This window comes from Hyperolius riggenbachi, chromosome 3, assembly GCF_040937935.1.
Source record: "Hyperolius riggenbachi isolate aHypRig1 chromosome 3, aHypRig1.pri, whole genome shotgun sequence".
Taxonomy (NCBI): domain Eukaryota; kingdom Metazoa; phylum Chordata; class Amphibia; order Anura; family Hyperoliidae; genus Hyperolius; species Hyperolius riggenbachi.
The window spans coordinates 57952703-57970115 of record NC_090648.1 but is presented as its reverse complement, the minus strand read 5'-3'; the positions used below and the strand labels follow the sequence as shown (position 1 = coordinate 57970115).

Genomic DNA, 17413 nt, shown 5'->3' with positions numbered 1-17413 from the left:
AACTGATTTACACCAAACCATCAGTAGACTAAAAACCATCAGTAGACTAGTCTAAACTGCTGAGTGAATTGAGGCCATTATGTGATTGTAATAATGTGGGAAATGCCAGCTTAACCCTTTATAAACTTACATATCAGTCTAGAGCTCAATTGACTAAATTGGATAATATATGAAATATGTGCTTGGAATTATCTTATACAGTTATCCCCCACCTGGATATTAATACCATTATCCCTGACCTCCAAACTTGAATTACCTTATTTGTAACTTGCTCATATGCTGATATAGCTTACAGTGTTTACTTGTATGTTATGTGTTTGAACCTTCCTTAATGGAAACTATTTGTAACTTGTGTCACATATGATGGCTGATGTAAGATGTCACTGGATTGCTAGTGGATTGTTTTGATTAATGTTTCCTCTTTTTGAAAAAAAAACTCAATAAAAAAATCTCTAAAAAATCCCCCACCACTGTTTTCATCACTGTGAGGTTACAGGAGCGGTAGTGCCTCATGATGTATTCATCTGCCACAAACATAAAATAATGATCTGGACCAGGAGTGCCGTGCCAGGCTTTTGTAGGTGAAATGTTGAGCTGTTGGTTTTCTGTGTCTTGAAAGAATGTGGAATGGCCAAAAAGGTAGGAGTCACTGCTGCCCTCATAGTATTACATATCTACATTAATAAACTTATAGTCGACATCCGCAACTGACAGCAGAACTAAAAATCTAAATTTCCGGTAAATGAAATGTCTATTTCCACTGCCAGGGAACATGATAAAACAATACAAATATGTTCACCATATAAAGCCTCCAGGCACTTTGGAAACTTAAACTTTTTGTCCAAAAATCTGGAGCAATGGCCTCTCCTGTTTCTGTGGTTGGAAGTGGGAGATAGAGAGGGCAGAGTGGATTCTAAATAGTCTTACAGGTGTCACAGACTATCAAGCAAATAGTCCGACTTCTCCAGGGGAAAAGGTAGCAGGAAAAAAGGGTACCGGCAGCTAGTGGAGGAAAAGGGTGCCGCCATGGACTCTAATGCAATTATCGTTAATGCAGCGAAAAAAAGCAGAAAAAGGGTGACCCATAAATATCATTAACAACATTAAAACATTAAAGTTTTTGAAGTATGTTATCAATCATTTTAGAAGCTTGCAATGTTATAGTTTTTGTCATATTACTTGTTTGTATGTACAGATTTTACGTTATCCAGCATATTATCATTACTATGTGTAAAAGGGTGTTTCTGCAGGGGGAATGTTTAGGGTTAGGCACCTCCAGTGGGGTGGTTAGGGTTAGGCACCTCCAGGGGGTTGGTTAAGGTTAGGCACCACCGGGGGGTGGTTAGGGTTTGGCACCACCAGGGGAGTGGTTAGGGTTAGGCAACACCGGGCGGGATGGTTAGTGTTGGGCACCACCTGGGGGTTAGGGTTAGGCACCTCCAGGGGGTTGGTTAAGGTTAGGCACTATCGGGGGGGGGGCTATAGGGTTCGGCACCACCTGGGGGAGTGGTTAGCTTTCGGCACCACCAGGGAAGGGTTCTGTGCGAGAGTAGGGTTGGGTTAAGCTGTATTGTTGAATTATGTAACAAATGTTATTGTTAATATCTTTTTGTTATAATCTCCCATTGTGTAATGTCATGCATTGCTCTGCTTGTCGTCCCTTTATTGCCCACCCACCCCCATAGCACAGCTGACACACGTTTGTGCAGCCCAGCTCGGTAATATTCCCCAAGGGGATCAGGTGCTCATCTCCAACAGGCAACATGCTTTGGAAGTGTGCACAAGCCCTAATGAAATACACAATGAGTTATTCAGCAGATTTACTGGTCAATCGATTTTCCAATCGATTTCCATTTACTTCAATCAGAAAATCGATCAGAAAATCTGTCGGAAATTATCTATTGAGCCATCTATCTGCCAAAAGAACTCATGGGCCCATATGCGATTAACTTTTGCTCCTGGGTTATCTCCTAGGAGATAATTTTTCATCTACGATTTAGAATACATTTTCAGCACTTTGCAATGGAAAAACTACCAAAATGTAGGTGAAAAAGTTTGATCAAAATTATTTGGCGTATTTTTTTGCTTAAGCAATACAAGATCACTTAAAATACAGTAGTGTAGTTCCACCCCTTATACAATATCAGATACAATCCACAAAAAATATATGACGGGGTTTTAAGTGAACAATGAGTCTTTTATTCTTCAATTTTCAAATTTCTTCAAGATTGCGGACAAGTAAGTACACAAACCAATACAGGACTCCACATCATAAAAAAGGACTGCCTGACACGTGTTTCACGGCCAAAGACCGCTTCCTCAGAGGCATACAGTATACACACATATCAACTGTCGGTTCAAAGACAATATCGCAACGCAATCTGTAAAATCAATAAGTCTGCACTCATCGACGAAATCCTGGACGCTGAGGCGCATCCATGAAAAGCAAGTATTTTTTTGCTTGCTGGGGGTGTAAAATTAATTTTATTGACAAGTTTGAAAATATCACCTAGGAGAAAACTTTCCGCCTGGCGGATCGCTCAAAATCAGTCTTATCACCCGAATGACGGACTGTACACACGCCCGATTTGGCGTGCGGACGACTGAACGATGGGACGTTCAAACGACCCGTCGTTCGGAAAAATCCGACGTGTGTATGGGCCTTAAGAATTCACTTCAAGTGAGAGCTTTACACTATCACACACAAAGGTCTTGTTTATTTACATTCACTAAGGATCCATTGAGACACTACAGTTCCCAGTATGTGGTGAATGTCTATTTTACATACACGCTCCACCTGAGCTTGTTTGGGGAAACAACATCTGCATATAAACTGAATAAAGAAACGTTTAAGAGCTACAAATTCCTCCTCCTTTCTCTACTGGAGAGCTGTGTCTAATGCCAGCAATAAGAAAAGAACACTCTGCATTTAATTTATGCACTGCTCATGCAAAGTAACAAGTAGATTTACATTTCTGGAACAGCTAAGCCTTAGGGTGCATATAGCCACACTATAACTGTCACCTGCAGAGATATAAACTTACTCCCTAGGTAGTGATGGACAAGCATCCTAAAAGAACACTTGCAGATCGTACATTTTATTGCAACAATTTGTGAATCCACTGTCCGCAGCGAGCCCCAATGATGGCAGGTGAACCTCTAGAACCTTCAGGGCATCTCTGCCACCAGGATTTCTTTAAAAAAAACAGTACAAAGTGTCTAAAAACCCAGACAGTGGCATAGTGGAGGGAAATCAATGGCTAAATAGTAAAAAAAAAAAATTATATGTATTTTATGTAAATGCTTTTTAATGTTTTTAACCACTTGCCGACCGCACACTCATAACGTGCGTCGGCAAAGTGGCAGCTGCAGGACCAGCGACGCAGTTTAGCGTCGCCGGCTGCAGGCTAATTAATCAGGAAGCAGCCGCTCGCGCAGCTCACACAGTGCTCAGTGGCTAAAGTTAAACTTGCTTCTAATCACAAGTCAGTTCCCCTTCAGACTGCAAAAAGATCTACACCTTGGTTAAAGCAGTATCCAGTTACATACCAAGAGCCTGTTCTCGCTTTGAAAACCGTCAAGAAAGCAAAGAATAAACGGAAATACTTTCCAACCTCATCTATTCACCATTCACTACCTGTTGCACCAGATCCAGGTGGAATCACCTTACAAACTTTGACACCAAAGCCTGCAGAACCTTGCCTCCAGCCACCTGCAGACTCTTGCTTCCAGCCGCCTGCAGACTCTTGCTTCCAGCCGCCTGCAGACTCTTGCACCCAGCTTCCTGCAGACTCTTGCCTCCGGCCGCCTACAGAACTTCTCATCCAGCCTGCTGCAGAACCTCTCATCCAGCCTGCTGCAGAACCTCTCATCCAGCCTGCTGCAGAACCTCTCATCCAGCCTGCTGCAGAACCTCTCATCCAGCCTGCTGCAGAACCTCTCATCCAGCCTGCTGCAGAACCTCTCATCCAGCCTGCTGCAGAACCTCTCATCCAGCCTCCTGCAGACTCTTGCCTCCAGCCACCTGCAGAACCTCGCATTCAGCCTCCTGCAGAACCTCGCATTCAGCCTCCTGCAGAACCTCGCATCCAGCCTCCTGCAGACTCTTGCATCCAGCCTCCTGCAGACTCTTGCATCCAGCCTCCTGCAGACTCTTGCATCCAGCCTCCTGCAGACTCTTGCATCCAGCCTCCTGCAGACTCTTGCATCCAGCCTCCTGCAGACTCTTGCATCCAGCCTCCTGCAGACTCTTGCATCCAGCCTCCTGCAGACTCTTGCATCCAGCCTCCTGCAGACCTTTGCATCCAGCCTCCTGCAGACCTTTGCATCCAGCCGTCTACAGAACTTTGCATACAGCCGTCTACAGAACTTTGCATACAGCCGTCTACAGAACTTTGCATACAGCCGTCTACAGAATCTTGCTTCCAGCCGTCTGCAGACTCTTGCATCCTGCCAGCAGAACTTTGCATCCAGCTTGCAGAAACCTGTCTTCAGCTCACAGTCTTCTTACTTTCGGCACAGCAGTGGTTAACTTCATCTATTCCTGCCAGATCTCTGCCAACTACAACTTCTGATATGTCTACACAGTCTATAACTCTTGCCAAGTCTGCAAGGGACAGCACTTCGCTCCAGCCACTGTCAACTAGTTTGCCAGCCTGTCCAGCTGCATCTCTGTCACCAGGTCCAGCAGAAAGTTTACTATCCTGCCCAGCTACATCTTTACCATCTTGTGCAGCTGCATCTTTGCCAACCAGTCCAGCAGTAAGTCTGCCCTCCTGTCCAGCTGCATCTCTGCCAACAGGTACAGCGAAAGGTCTGCTTCAGCCCGCACATGTTTTGCTTCAGCCCGCACAGGTTTTGCTTCAGCCCGCACAGGTTTTGCTTCAGCCCGCACAGACTTTGCTTCAGCCCGCACAGACTTTGCTTCAGCCCGCACAGGTTTTGCTCCAGCCCGCACAGGATATGTTTCAGCTTGCACAGACTGTATTGGGGTGTCTACCAACGGTCCAGCCAGGTGCTCAGCCAACGGCCCAGCAAGGTGCTCAGCCAACGGCCCAGCCAAGCGCTCAACTAATGGTCCAGACCCCTGAAACTAGCCAGCCTGTTGCCACCCTGCCTGAAGCCAGCCAGCCTGTTGCCACCCTGCCTGAAGCTAGCCAACCTGTTGCCACCCTGCCTGAAGCTAGCCAGCCTGTTGCCACTCTCTCTGAAACTACCCAGCCTGTTGCTACCTTGTCTGATGCCCACCCTCTAAAGACTCTTGTTGATGCCCACCCTCAGACTTTTGTTGTTCCTCAGTTCCTACAGACTTCTGACAACAAAGCCCAGTTTTGCAGACCTCTGCTAAAGCCAAATCGATTGTCCTGGTGGGGATATACTATTGAGCTGTTTTGCTGGAGACTTGTTTACATGCTGTCCTTCCTGCTGGTGTCTAGTCCACTGCCCTGCTTGATGACATCTGCTTCCTGGTTCTGCCTGCTGCCTTTCCTGATATCTGGTTCCTGGTCATGCCTGCTTCCGTTTCTGATGACATCTGGTTCCTGGTCCTGCCTGCTGCCGTTCCTGATGACCTCTGATTCCTGGTCCTTCCTGATGTTCTTCAGACTACTGTGCATCTTGCCTTGTTGCCTGACGGTCTCCAGTCTGCTGTCTGCCTTTTCGCCCAATGTTTCTTGGGACCCAGGTGGATGTGAATTGGTAGTCTGGTGGAGCGTCCTGAGGCCGCTCCTCAAGGGGGGGTACTGTCTTGATCTGTTCCTGCTGGTGACGTTTGTGAACTGTATGGACTTCCTCTGTTCACCAGCAGATGTCTCCTCACATCAAGAACATTTTGCAGTCCTCCTGAAGTTCCCTCTGCCCACCAGCAGAGGTCTCTGTACTCAAGAACTGTGTTTCTGCAGCCTTTGAAGATGTCACATGACCTTTCTGCACAGTATATAAGTCCAGCTCCAACAGAACACCTTTGCTAGTTCATTGATGTGGATAGCCCTAGAGCCTGTGTTCTGGTCACTTGTCCTGTTACCTGATTCCTGTTACCTGATTCCTGTTACCTGTAACCTGTCTGCCTGTTACCTGATTGTTTGACTCCCTGGTGTATGATATTGGCTTTGTCTGACTATTCTTCTGCTCACTGATTGTATTGCTTGATGTCCTGGTATCTGATCTCGGCTTGTTGACTAACCTATTGCCTGCTGCATATGTCCTGCGCTTGATTGTATATTATCCTGTATATATATATTAGTTAGTTAGCTTAGTTAGACAGGGTCCGGGGTTCACTGTGTGCACACTGTATATATTATATTATATTTGGGTTGTTGTATGTCTGATCGTAAGACATTTGCCTGCAACCGTATTGCCAGTTTGCAATCATATTGCTACTTGTACAGTTTACTTGTATTTATGTTCATGCACCAATTGCAGCATCACTTGTGTAAATGTGTGTGTATATATATCCTGCCCTTGTAAATAAACCTTTACTTTATTTCACCTTATCCCTGGTTTGGTCTTCAGTATTTCTACATTAAGTGACATTCTGCATTCAGTGCAAATCTGCATGTACTGCACGTTACACCCCCCCAGCACATCATCCCCCTAATGGGGAAAAAAGGGGGGCGATCTGGTCGCTCTGCCTGCACCCTGATCTGTGCTGGGGGCTGCACAGCCCACCCAGCACAGATCAGCTAAAACAGCGCTGGTCCTTAAGGGGGGGGTAAAGGGTGGGTCCTCAAGTGGTTAAAAAGAAATGTCAATGGCTGATAAATTAAGCAGTGAATAGCAAAGCCCCCATACATGCTAGGATCACCAAATTTGCAGGGTGTGTCAAAACAACACTAACTATTTCAGAAGTGATCCAAATAATGAATACAAACTGAGAATATGAGAAACTATTACCTCTCTCACAATGGAAATGCAATCGTTTTCTTGTGGGAAGGAAACAACGATTATATGTTTAAAAATGAGTCTTAAAGCTTAACCAGATTAGTAAAACTGATAAGTGCCGGTTCTTGATGTTCTAGGAGGCAAAATGTAGAACTGGGAGCATAGTCAATATTTCATGAGCATGTATGATGAGTCTGATAACACTATGGAGTTTACTGTTATGGTTATATGCATATTTTATTTTTTTCTATTATCATCATAATAGACACAGATGGGGGTTGATTCACTAACAGAAATAGCGCAATAAGCCTCACTTCCGCTGCGCCGCTCCTCCCTCTGTTCACATTACTGCTGATCTGAGGTCTGTGTATGAATGATGGGGAGGCACCAGCAACCATACAAGTAACAGACAGAGCAGTAATGGCAGCACGGGAGGCCCCTGCTGTGGCATATATGGTGTTTTGCCGCCCAAACATTTTAGCGCACAGCTCTCCCTGCTGCCTCACAAATTCCATGTGGCATTAATTACTATTCCCCCTCTGAGTCATAGAAGCTCAGAGTGAGAAGTAATTTGGTGTCCAGCGATCATCAGATCACTGAATTACCCTTGCGCGGACATAACGTTATGTCTATGGTGGTGCCCAGGTTAGACGCAGTGCTAGAGCCAAAATGACCTGCTTTGCTTGCTGTAGGGGAGCACCTGCTTGATTCGCCTGGGCCAAGCAGCACCCCTGTACCACCACCACTCAGATATACAAGTGAAAAAAACAGAAAATTGGGGCTATCGCAATTATTCAATGAAAAGAATGTACAGGAAGACTGGCACAAGGGTTTTGGGCCACTTTCCATTCCTCAGATGCTCAGTCTTCTGTCCCAAAACACTTTTGTATGCTCTGTTGAGTGAATAAATGGGATAAACCAGTTTGGTGAGCCCTGTTTTCATGTATTTTTAATAGACAAATGCTTTGGCAATCAGTCTAAAGGCCCATTTCATAGAATAACAATGCAAACTATATTTCCAGCACAGCAAAATACTAAAGAAATTTCAGGTTTTATTGAATTAAACTTAAAACACATTAAAACATCACTTAAAATCCCATGCATGTAAACTATTTTAACTCCCCCCACCATTAGTCAAAAAGACAAAAATAAATCAATTTTAAAATGACATTTTCTGAAACCAAACACCTCTGTGCACATATAGAAATAAATCATAGATAATCATGTTCAATGAATGAAAGTAACAGATTGCAAGACACATTTACAGATCATAAACTTAACCTCGTGGGCGGGACTCCTGACTCTGTGTAGGGCAAGAGAAATGGGCTGAAAGTGGTAAACCCGACACAGTGCTAGGCATACTGCCCAGGAGCCCTCCTCTACCCTCATTTGTTCTCCTCTGCCCCCTATTTACCCTCCACTAACCCCCCTCCCTTGTGTCCTCCTGTGTACTATGAGAAGCAGCAACATGGCTCACCTAATCAACGGCTCCAGCTGCAATCACAGACCTCTCCTTTCCTTCACTGCACCTCTAGTGCCGGCTTCAGCAGATTGCAGCTGAAGCTGTTGATTAGGTGAGCCATGCTGCTGCTTTGCATAGTACACCGTGGAGGGGGGAGTGGAAGGACAAATGGGGGGTAGCATAAGATAAACAGTGGGGCAGAGGAGGACACACAGGGCAGAAAAGGACACATGGGGAACAGAAGGTAACACACTGGAGATAGAAGGGTACAGAAAGGGTTATGAAAATAAATTGGATCACTTTATGCACAGAAATGCAGCAGAAATTAAATGCCAGGGAACTTAAAGGACCACTATTTCAAAAAATAAAAATAAATAAGTACATATACTTATTAGAAGTCTTTACAAAAGCATTCCCTGGAAAAGAAGATAAGCAAAGATGCTGACCAGCCTCCCCACATAGTTGTGCACTACACTGGTAGCTGGACTGAGCACCCGCTGTCCAGTTAGTGCTTTTGAAATTAAAGAAAAACATAAGATTCCCCTATGAGGAGATGGATTAGTCCAACATCTGTCAGATCTGTTAGATTTTTACAAACTACAGCACGTAACAGTGGCAGAAAAAAAAAGATTTCTAAAGGTATTTTACACTTTAATAAATGCACATTTTATAAATATGCATACACATGGATTTCATTTTTTTTTCATGATAAAGGTTCTTTAACAGTAAATAAAATATGGATTAAAAGGATATCCTTATAGAATTACTGTCTATTGTGCAAAAAATGTAAAAGTATATTTAGAAATCTGTTAGGTTTTAGTGTACTAGCTGGTGAAAGTTTACTTTCGACTGCAGTTTTTTGTAATAAATCACCAAAAAACATTTACTTTCTGTGTGTATACTGTACATCAGTGATGGCTAACCTTGGCACTCCAGCTGTGACAAAACTACAAATCCCATCATACCTCTGCCTCCCCGAGTTATGCTTAGAGCTGTCAGGGTATTGCAATGTCTCATGGGACTTGTAGTTTTACCACAGCTGTAGTGCCAAGGTTAGCCATCACTGCTGTACATGGTCTCTGAAGCTATATAAGCTTCTGAAATGCATATTTAAAAGAAACTTTTATAATTAAAATATATCCTAAATTATAATCCTGTGATATTACAACAAAAATGTTCATTGAAATTGGTTTACAGGCTCACATCCACTCGCTCATGTATCTTCTGATGACTTCTCAGAGATGACTGGTGTGAGAAGCTCTTGTCACATTGTGAGCAACTAAATGGCTTTTCTCCTGTGTGAGTTCTCTGATGCCAACTAAGATTAGACCTTTGTGCGAAGCATTTATCACATTCTGAACATTTAAATGGTTTTTCTCCTGTGTGAGTTCTCTGATGCTGAGTAAGATGTCCCTCCTGTGTGAAGCATTTGTCGCATTCGGTGCATTTATATGGCTTCTCTCCTGTGTGAATCCGAAGATGAATGTTGAACTTTTTTTGAGTTCTGAAGGACTTCTCACATTCAGAGCAAGAAAACGGCTTCTCTCCAGTGTGATTCCTCTGGTGAGCTATGAGGCTTAATTTTCTGGTAAAACATTTCTGGCATTCAGAGCAGGAAAATGGCTTCTCTCCTGTATGAATCTTCTGGTGCCGTTTAAGGTCTGATATTTGAGTAAAAGATTTGTCACATTCTAAACACAAAAAAAATTTCTCTCCTGTATGAATCCTCTGGTGAGCTATGAGGCTTGATTTCTCAGTAAAGCATTTCGGACATTCAGAGCAAGAAAAAGGTTTCTCTCCAGTATGAATCCTCTGATGGTTTTTCAAGCTTGATTTCACAGTAAAACATTTCTCACATTCAGGACAAGAAAATGGCCTCTCCCCGGTGTGACTCCTCTGGTGTATAATAAGCTGTGATGGACGAGTGAAGCTTTTCTCACACTCTGAGCAGTGATGCTGCTTGTCTCCTCTGTGACTCATCATGGGCTGCTGGAGATCCAGTTTATTGAAAGAAATTCTCAGAGTTGAGCAGGAATTCAGCTTTTTAATTGCACCTGCAATTAAAAAAATATATGTTATTTTTACTATATTCCAAAAGGTTCTGACAGTATAGTAAGCAAATATATGTACAGTGCTGCCCATAATTATTTATACCCCTGGCAAATTTTGACTTTAAGTTACTTTTTTTTTCAACCAGCAAGTCATTTTTTGATGGGAAATTACAATAGGTGTCTCCCAAAAGATAATAAGACCATGCACAACAGGTGTTATTGTGGAAAAAAAACATTTCTCAGCTTTTATTTACATTTGAGCAAAAAGTTTCCAGTCCAAAATTATTCATACCCTTCACAAACTGCCGCAGCCTGTGGGTAAATCCAAAGTTTTATACCATTCCAAATAGTCCAAGCTGTTCTACAGCATCCTAATTACCCTGATTAATTTGGAACAGCTGTTTTAATCAACAGGTGAAAAACAGCAGCACTCTGCAGTTGGTTTGTGGACAATCATGGTTAAGACAGAGAAGCTCAGTGAGGACCTGTGACTGCGCATTGTGGCTGCTCACAAGTCAGGAAAGGGCTACAAGGCCATTTCTAAAGGTTTTCAAGTTTCAGTGGCTACAGTGCAAAGTATTATTAAAAATACAAGATGTTCCGCACTGTGAAACATTTCAGAGGACTTGGTTTGGAAGCCAAAAGTGACACCTGTGCTTGCTAGGAGGATAGTGAGAGAGGTGAAAAAGAATCCAAGTATCACTTAAATGGGATACAGTTGGGGACATCAAACTTGGAGAAGGACTTAGGAGTACTCATCGACAACAAGTTAAATAATCATACTCAATGCCAAGCCGCTGCAGCTAAAGCTAACAAAATTTTGGGATGCATTAAAAGGGAAATAAAAACTCAATATGCTAGCATAATATTGCCCCTGTTTAACTCTCTAGTAAGGCCACATCTGGAATATGGAATTCAGTTCTAAGCACCACATTACAAAAAAGATATTGCAGTTTTAGAGCAGGTGCAGAGACGAGCAACAAAATTGATACGTGGGATGCAAGGTCTCACTTACCAAGAAAGGTAAGATAAACTGGGTTTATTTAGTCTAGAGAAAAGACGCCTTAGAGGGGATCTAATTAACATGTATAAATACATCATAGGGCAATATAACAGCTTGGCGGATGAGCTTTTTGTCCCTAGGCCTTCTCAAAGGACTAGAGGACATGATCTGCGCATGGAGGAAAAACATTTTAGCCATTTATTTAGGAAAGGGTTCTTTACAGTAAGAGTGATTAAGATGTGGAATGCATTGCCACAGGAAGTCGTTATGGCAAGCTCTGCATTTAAAGGGGGCTTAGATGCTTTCCTTGCGTTGAAAGACATCCATGGCTACAATTACTAGGTAATGCCTAATGATGTTGATCCAGGGATTTTATCTGATTGCCATCTGGAGTCGGGAAGGAATTTTTCCCTTTTGGGGCTAGTTGGACCAAGCCTTGTAGGGGTTTTTTCGCCTTCCTCTGGATCAACAGGGATATGTGAGGGAGCAGGCTGGTGTTGTACTTTATACTGGTTGAACTCGATGGACGTATGTCTTTTTTCAACCAAAATAACTATGTAACTTCCAAGGCTATCTTGGTGAATCTGGGCTCTGCTGGTGGCAGTGTCTCAAGGCAGACAATCCAATGGACACTGCACACTGCTGGGTTCCATGGATGCAGACCAAGGAGGACACCACTTCTCCAGATAAGGCGCACAAAAGCACGGTTGGCCTTTGCAAATGCTCATCTGGACAAATAAGAAAACTTCTGGTTTTCTGTGTTATGGTCAGATGAAACAAAAAGTGAATTGTTTGGTCACAATGATATTTCCTTCATTTGGCATAAAAAAGAAGAAGCCTTCAACCCAAAGAACACCATCCCCACTGTCAAACATGGTGGTGGGAACCTAATGCTTCGGGGGTGTGGTTTTTCAGCCAATGGACCAGGGAACCTAATCACAGTAAATGGCACCATGAAAAAAGAGCAATACATGAGGATTCTCAATGACAAAATCAGGTAGTCTTCAGAGAAACCCAAAACACACAGTAAAAGTGGTGAAGAAATGGTTAGCAGACAACAACATTAACTTTTTAAAGTGGCCTGACTTGAATCCAATTGAGAATCTGTGGAGGGAGCTAAAGATCAGGGTGATGGCAAGAAGACCCTACAACCTGAATGATTCGGAGCCCATTGCTAAAGATGAATGGGCAAAAATATCTGTGGAGACATGCAAAAAGCTGGTCTGCAATTATAGGAAGCATTTGATTGCTTTAATAGCCAGTAAAGGCTTTTCTAATGATTATTGAGAAGGGTATGAATCATTCTGGACTGGACATTTTTTGCTCAAATGTAAATAAAAACCGACAGATGTATTTTTCCCACAATAATGCCTCTTGTACGTTGCCCTATGATCTTTTGGGAGACACCTATGTCATTTGCCATCAAAAAATTACTTGCTGGTTGAATAAAAGTAACTTTAAGTCAAAATTTGCCAGGGGTATGAATAATTATGGGCAGCACTGTATATATACAGTGGGTTGCGAAAGTTTGGGCAACCTTGTTAATTGTCATGATTTTCCTGAATTGGTTGGTTGTTACGATAAAAAATGCTAGTTAATATATATTATATAGGAGACACACACAGTGATATTTGAGAAGTGAAATAAAGTTTATTGGATTTACAGAAAGTGCACAATAATTGTTTAAATAAACTTAGGCAGGTGCATACATTTGGGCACTGGAACTCAAATTGGCTTGGTAAGCTCAGTGACCCCTGACCTACATACACAGATGAATCCAATTATGAGTAAGAGAGTTTAAGGGGGTCAATTGTACGTTTTCCTCCTCTTTTAATGTTCTCTGAAAAGTAGCAACATGGGGGTCTCAAAACAACACTCAAATGACCTGAAGACAAAGTGTCACGGTCAGTTACCTGTTCAGAGGAGGCGGCCAGTACGCACGGATACTGGCGGTCGTCCTGGTGGGTCTCGGCGGGGCGACCTGTCGGTGCTCACCAGTGTGCGCTGCGTTGCACGGCGTAGGCGTTGGCGTCAGGGGGCGCTGGCATAGGCGTTGTGTGGCGTTGTGTGCACAAGGATGACTGCTGTGTATCTCCTGTTCTGGCGTTTGCGTGTGCGGGCGCTGCGCGTGCGGGCGCGTGCGCGTCTGGGCGTGCGCGCGTGCGTGCGTGTCTGGGCGTGTGCGCGTGCGTGCGTGTCTGGGCGTGTGCGCGTGCATGCGCGCATCTGCGCATGCGCGCGCGGCGTGGTGTGCGGTGCGCAGGCGCGCGCGGCGCGTCATGCTGTGCGCGCCAAGGAGGCCTATTTAAGTCTGGAGAGTGCATTTCCTCCTTGCTGTAGTATTGCAGCAAGTGTGTGTACTCCCGTGCCGTGACTTATAGTCTGTCTATGTGTTACCCCGGAATCCTGACCTCGGCTTGTCTGACTGCCCGCCTGTTGATGAACCCTGCCTGCCTGACTACCCGCTCTGTTGCCGAACTCTGCCTGTCCGACTACCCGCTCTGTTGCCGACCTCTGCCTGCTCCGACTACCCGCTCTGTTGCCGAACTCCGCCCGTCTGAGAACCCGCTCTGTTGCCGACTCCTGCTTGTCCTGGGATTTATCTTGCTACTGTCCACGCTGGTCGTTGAGTCCTTGCACCACCCGACTCCGGCCAGGGGAGTGCCGCGGTTCCCGTCTGCTCAGCTCCTCATCGGATCCTGCGAGCACTCCTGCTTCCTGCACACCCTAGTGCTCCTGTTCCCACTCCAGAAGTACTGGGTGTCAAGCCGCAAGAGTTGCTACCCTCAGCACAACGGTCTCCTCTGCTACCAGGTCAGTGACATAATACTACAGCCAACAATGGAGACCGCTGAGGTAGCAACGGTTCTAACCACCCTCTGTAATCAGATGGCCGCACTGACAGATGCCCTGAAGGAGCTCCAAGCAGGCCACCAACGGCTGGAAGGCCGCATGGACACCCTCGCAGCAGCTGCACCCAGGCAGGCGCCTGCCCCTGCCGTAGCACCACAAGCACAAGCACCAGCAGCAGGCAACCTTGCTCCTGTACCTGCTCCACTAGCCCCTGAACCACGAGTTCCCATACCGGAACGGTTTTCTGGAGACAGATCGAAATTTCAAGCCTTTAAACATGCCTGCCAGCTTTATTTCTCTCTGCAGCCACGTACTTTTCCCCATGAGGAGGTAAAGGTGGGCTTTATTATTTCATTACTCCAGGGAGATCCTCAGACTTGGGCTCACAGGCTGATGGATCAAGAACACCCTGCTTTAGCATCAACAGAAGCCTTTTTCACCCACATGGCAGTATTATATGATGACCCACAGCGACAGGCCACAGCCGAAATAGGATTAAGTAAATTACGTCAAGGTCGAAGACCAGTAGAGGAGTACACTTCTGAGTTCCGCAGATGGTCAGCGGATACAGACTGGAATGAGGGCGCATTGAAACACCAGTACCGCCTTGGACTATCTGAAACCTTAAAAGATGAACTGGCTCGGGTGGGAATACCAGCTACTCTTGATGCCTTGATTGATCTGGCAATCCAGATTGATCGTCGGCTACGGGAGCGACAAATGGAAAAAGCAGCAGGCAACTCCTCCCGTGCACTCTGGGTTCCTGCTTTTCCTTCTTCTTCTGGCGCAGCTCCTACTACAACGATGGATCCGGAGGAACCAATGCAGTTAGGGGTTATGCGTTCTCCTGTATCGGCCGAGGAAAAGAACAGAAGAAGGCAAGGGAACCTATGCTTTTACTGCGGAGCTGCTGGTCACTTGATCAAGATGTGCCCGGTCCGACCCATGGGTAAGGTTTATTCATCTAGAAGTCTATCTTCTAGCTGCCTCCCCAAGTTTAACAATCATCTGACCATTCCTGTTTCATTTCAGTTCCCAGGAAGAATCATTAGAACCACCGCCATCATTGACTCCGGAGCCTGCAGTTGTTTCATGGACCTCTCATTCGCCACCCATCATCAGTTTCCAATGCAGCCCCGCAAAGAACCACTTCACATTCACTTAGCTGACGGATCAACCGTCTGTTCAGGGCCAGTCACTATGGAAACAGTTCCCACCAGCACTTTTCTCCTCGATACTCACCATGAATTACTTAAATTTGACCTTCTAGCTTCACCAATGTTTCCGGTAATCTTAGGACTACCCTGGCTTCAGGCACACAACCCACGTATCAATTGGTCCTCAGGAGTCATCTCTTTCGATTCAGTCTACTGTGGAAGTTGCTGTTTACCTGCTAACCCAATCACTTCTGGCTCGCTGTTATGTACGTCAGAAAGACTTCAAGAAATCGTTCCATCCCAGTACCATGAATACCTCGATGTCTTTGATAAAAAAAGGGCAGATTGTCTACCCCCTCATCGACCGTATGATTGCCCGATTGACTTAGTTCCAGGATCCAGGATTCCGTTTGGGCGTATGTTTCCCCTATCCGACCCGGAACAAGAAACACTTAAACTTTATATTGAAGAGAACCTTAAAAAAGGATTTATCAGGCCCTCCATCTCTCCAGCAGGAGCAGGAATCTTTTTTGTTCAAAAGAAAGACAAAACACTAAGACCCTGCATAGACTATCGGGAGCTTAATAAAGTGACTATCAAAAATCGTTACCCACTACCTCTGGTTCCAGAACTTTTCCAGAAGCTCCGTGAAGCCAGAATTTTTTCCAAATTGGATTTAAGGGGAGCATATAATCTGGTTAGAATAAGAGCCGGAGACGAGTGGAAAACTGCCTTCAGGTCACGATATGGACATTTCGAATATTTGGTTATGCCATTTGGGCTCTGCAACGCCCCGGCGACCTTTCAGTATTTTATAAACGACGTGTTGAGAGACTTTATCGATCAATTTATAATAGTTTATTTAGACGATATCCTAGTATTTTCAGCCTCATTGGAGGAGCACCGCCATCAGGTCTGTCAGGTACTGTCCCGCCTTAGACAACATAATCTGTTCGTTAAGGCCGAAAAGTGTGAGTTCGAGAAGAAGGTCATACAGTTCCTAGGACTTATCATTTCAAACGAAGGATTTACGATGGATCCACAGAAGATCCAGGCAATCCTGGACTGGCCAGCTCCTTCTAACCGAAAGGCAGTTCAGAGGTTTGTGGGATTTGCCAACTTCTATCGCAGATTTATTAAAAACTTTTCCGCAATCATTCTTCCCATCACTCAACTCACACGGCAGAATAGTCACTTCATATGGAATGAAGAGGCTCAGGCGGCATTTGATAAGCTTAAGCAACATTTCACATCTGCTCCTGTTCTCAGACATCCGGACCCGGCACTGGCCTTTGTGTTAGAAGTGGACGCATCCGATTCTGCGGTAGGGGCAGTGCTATCACAAAGACAGGGAATCAGGGCTTTGCTACATCCAGTGGCATTCTATTCAAGAAAACTGTCTGAAGCGGAGAGGAATTACGATGTGGGGGACAGAGAGTTACTGGCTATCAAGGTCGCATTAGAGGAGTGGAGATACCTTCTGGAAGGTGCAGCCCAGCCTATACTTATTTTTACAGATCACCGGAACCTCGAATACCTAAAGACCGCCAAGAGGTTGAATCCAAGGCAGGCCAGGTGGGCTCTTTTCTTCTCACGATTTACATTCCACATCACCTACAGACCAGGTTCAAAGAACACAAAACCAGACGCCTTATCCCGTATGTTTCCAGAAGATGAGAATCTGAGCACACCCGATACAATCTTATCCGATCAGAACTTCTTGATTATTCAACCAGCCCTAATTAACCAGCTCCGTCAGGCATCAACCGGCCCATCAGAAGTCATCAAGGATTCTTTGGAAGAAAGGGAGGGCCTGTGGTGGTTCGGTAACAGGATGTTTGTGCCAGAAGAATTGCGGCACATAGTCCTCGAATCCTGTCATGATCACGTACTGGCAGGTCATTTTGGTGTCACGAAGACTCAGGATCTGGTGCAACGCTCATTCTGGTGGCCCAAGCTTAAAAGAGATTGCAGGTTATACGTAACCGCCTGTCCCGTATGCTGTCGA

At 44.9% G+C, this 17413-nt stretch overlaps 1 pseudogene; it reads right to left on the bottom strand.

The window, feature by feature from the left end:
- The window catches only part of LOC137562122 (zinc finger protein 850-like), a 237056-nt pseudogene that overhangs the window by 117819 nt on the left and 101824 nt on the right, over positions 1 to 17413 (bottom strand).